Genomic DNA, 4,072 nt, shown 5'->3' on the forward strand with positions numbered 1-4,072 from the left:
GCCCGGATACCCCTGAACTCATCCTGCACACACTCAAGCGTCTGCTGAGTCTGCTGAGACGTTTGAGCGCACGTGAGTGCATGCACGTGGGGCCAACTGGCAGGATTGCTAACATATAGCCACTAGCCTCCCACACACCAGAGCACCTTCTGTAACTCAAGCTCTGGTTTTTTTTTTAACCTGTTTTGTTCTGAGACAGATCTGTCAATTGTGGATCATTTTAGTCTTTTCGCCAAGATAAACCGAGTTTCTGCTCATCGTTGTGGTCGCGGACCCACGTGACCGCGGCGGCGATGTCAGAAATGACCTTTTGACCACAGCATTTGTTCATCTAGATCAAGCTTCAGCACCTGGGATGTGGCCACCGTTGCATTAAAGCTTTAAAATCTTAGCTTTTGAGATGACGGAGATCAAAGGAACACTATAACAGAGGGATTCGACCCCTCCCCGTTTCCCCCTGACGTCGCTCAGACAGCCAGCAGGGTCGATTGAGGTTTGACTGTCGCGGCGCAGAGGTCTCGGGCTTATCTCCTCTTTAGGAACTCCTCTACAGTCACTTTAATAGTTGTCTTTGCCAATTTCACTGCTTTAAAGCTCAGTCAAATTCTAAGTGAAATCTTCCCTTTTTTCCCTCCTTCACAGCATCTTCTGCCTCATTGATCTCACCGAGGTGGGCCGAGGCTGATCCGTGTCTGAGGGAGGTAAGTGGAACTTTGGGAAAGCAGACTTTTACTTTTTAAAAAGACGTATTTTGACAGTCAACGTGCAGCTTTAGCAGTGACACCGAGGGAAAATGACACAAATGAAGATGGACACAAAAGGACACGTGCGTCTTTCGTCCTCATACGGTCATTAAACAACCTTCATTTGTCCCCTTCTGAATTTGAAGCTCATTCTTATTCTACAAAATGACCTGTGGTCCACCACCATCATGTCGGCAGCCTTCAGACGCTACTGAGAGATTTTTCAGTCTAGTTCCGCTGCACAAAAGGTGAAGGCTTCCTTTTGTGAGCGAACTATTTCCCTCCCAGCAGAAGTGCTTGGATTTGAGCAGGTTTCTGACCCCCTTCCAGGTAGAACAGTTTGATACTGACCATTTGCAAAGGTTACATCTCACTTTGTGCACTTTTCTTTCTCTCCTGCAGTTTCTTCCAGTTTGTGATGGTTGCTGCTAGCATTGGTGTACTTTTATACTGTTGTACGACTCCTGTGTGTAATCGCTCTGCTAGCATGTAGCCTCTCCATCCTGCACCTTAATGTCACTCACGTGAGTCACTTTAGCCTGTTTGCTGTCTCCCGCCACCCTTGAGAACTTCGCACGGCTGTTTGAGGGTGAAGTCGAGGTCAGAACTGGGTTGAGATGAGGGTAAATGTGTTATTTCTGTGGACGTCCTTACAAAGATAGAAGTTCAAACTTGGGTGTGTGATTTCAGACCATGTAACGTAAATATTAACACTAATTATTTGCTGAAGAATCTCAGGAATGTTGTGAATCCACTCTAATCTTGATTGATTGATTAGTTGGGTCTTAACCAGGAAAAGTTGGGATTTCTAAATGAGGTCACACCCCCACCGACTGGTTGCCACCCCCCCTAAAGTAAATGAATGCAGTCAAACTGTTTACCTTCATTTAAAGGTTGCTGTAAAATGGAATTGTCTGCTTATATAATCAATAATGCTTCTCATCACCATTCCTCAGCGTTGCTGCAGGATTAAATCAGGGTGCAGTAATGTTTCCTGATAATTTGGCAATAATTTCCACTTCAGGTGCGACCGCCTGACCCTTCAGGCAGGAAGATGAATCCTCCTCCACAGATTGGAATGGGAAAATATTCCTATCTGCTCCCCTCTCGCCGCAGTCCCAATTACAGACTCGTGTTATAAATATAGCGCCCATATGCAGAATACTGTATCCAGTCACTGTATCAGCTATTCAATCAGGAAGAAACGGCACCACTGCCCCTGGTGTTAATTGCACACCGAGATCCAGAATTAAACATCAACCCAAGGCTGGTTTCAATTATTTCCATGCAGCAAGTGCAAGATGTCCGCGTGAATATTAAGTTTGTGGGTTGCGAGGTGCATTCCCCAACAGACAGAAGCTGGACTGGAAGTACTGGGAGATAAATGGAAACCGAAGCCCCTGAGGATTCCTCAGAGACGCAATTAGAGGCTCAAAGTCGAGCCTTTCACGGGTGTGTCATCGCCGTTTTATCAGCGTGTGCGAAGGCAGACGTGCTCAACGTGGCCGTGTAAATATGAAAGGAAACGACAAGCGGTCGGAATTTAGAGCAGTTTCATGGCAGGTCGCCAAGAGAACGCTGTCAACCGCAAAGGCTGCGGAGCCGGCGGGCACTGGTGGCATTAAAGCGAGGGGAGTCGATCCAGCAGCAGCGTTTACAGAGCGTTCGGCGAAGTGATCCGACCTCGGAGTCGGATTCACAGATCCAGTCAGCAGCGCTGCGAGGTTACCCGTGAACGCCTGGCTTGTTCTTAACAGGCGGCGAATGAGGAGGTGGGGCTCATTTATGTTGAGGTGGAAGGGCAGAGAGCAGGTCAGCCTGGATGTGAGCAGTCAGATGAGGAGGGATTATTCAGACAGGAAGTGGGTCCGCTCTCATCAACGGGTGGGAAGCAGCAGTCGCGCTGGTATCGGGCTGTTGTAACTGGATGTTTCCATGTGCTTTGAGCCATTCTCAGCTGTGCCAGATTGGGCGGAAGCGTCTGACTCTCAGCAGGATGCTGAAGGTGTCTCAACTTTCTGTGGATGGCGTTCAGCTCAGTGATTAATGAGCGGAGCCGTTTTGTGCATAGTTTCAGTAAAACGCCGGCAAACTGAAGGAAGGACTCCATCATCTCTGCCTGCTGCCGCCTCAGGCCAGACGGAGTCGGCAAACACACCACAAACATAAACAGGTATTTGATGAATAGCTGAAAATGATTCCCCGCGAAGGCTAATTACCGGCTTGGATGTGTGCGCCGCTGTCTTTTATGATGAAACCGCGGGATACGGGCCCCTCTACACGTGAGCCGGGTAGAAATGCACCTTTCAGGCGGATGACTCCTTCACATCAAAGCAGACGGATGGAATAAACCTGCGAGAAACACTGGAAATAAAACAACAACACGCTTGAACACTGGAATAACGCAGCTTTTTTTTACACTGTTTAGAAAAAACCTTCCGCAATCATTTAATCAGTTCACAGTAAAACATCACAACGTCACACGTGCAGATGTGCTGGAACAGGAAGCAGTGAGGAACAGGCACCATGCTGGTTGTCATCTCTGCTTTTAGACAACAATTATGTATGTAAATTACCATGAGCGAGGCAGGATGGGGGGGGGGGGGGGGGGGGGGGGGGAGCAGCCCTGTCTGACAACCAGGATCATTTCAGAGATGTTCTGGTTTCGGCTGATCCACATCCACACCCTGCATGTGCAACGTACTGTTGAGGTGTTAGTAATATTTCGCACTGTTAAAAATATCCAAGCGACAGAAGAGCATGCTAATCGCTAAAAGATGCGTCCGTTTTTGTTGCCGGAAACGGCTCCTAAAGCGCAATATTTCAGTAGTTTAGGATGAATCTGTTTAAAGTTGAGTCTTGACTTCAAATCTCAAAGGTCGCCGACAACAACGTCACCCATCAGAGGCAAAACCACTCGAATTCTTTCACATCCTCGGAGAAAAAGAGGCAATTTATAGCTAATTACAAGAAACAGCACGTCACAATGGCATTAGCGTTTCTTAGGGCAGCAACATATCATTTATCCCATGGCAACCGCCGCTGCCTGGGGGCTCAGCGGGGTTCTCCCTCACTTTTCTGAACACAATAGTTTATGGAGAATATTTTGCTTCCTTATACAGCTGCTGCAAAAACCACACTGAAGAAACCCCCATCGAAAGTGCAAAAGTAAGAGGTTTATGTCTAAAATCACCCCCCCCCCCCCCCAACAAAACAGCATAAAAGACGATTGTGAAGAAAGGAGTGAAGATTTACGGTTAAATGAGAGGCAGGACCATCGCGTTTTAATGAGCAGGGAGAATAGTGGAAATGGCAGATGCTGGTGGGGG

General features: G+C 47.7%; 1 long non-coding RNA gene across 1 annotated transcript; it reads left to right on the forward strand.

Moving 5' to 3' along the window:
- Positions 1–472: 472 nt before the first annotated feature.
- On the forward strand, positions 473–861 carry LOC115247528 (uncharacterized). The gene is made up of 3 exons (XR_003886597.1): positions 473–515; positions 643–701; positions 770–861. It is a non-coding gene; the product is annotated as an uncharacterized lncRNA (long non-coding RNA).
- Positions 862–4,072: the final 3,211 nt, after the last annotated feature.

Source organism: Takifugu rubripes, chromosome 21 (genome assembly GCF_901000725.2).
Source record: "Takifugu rubripes chromosome 21, fTakRub1.2, whole genome shotgun sequence".
NCBI classification, from domain to species: Eukaryota; Metazoa; Chordata; class Actinopteri; order Tetraodontiformes; family Tetraodontidae; genus Takifugu; species Takifugu rubripes.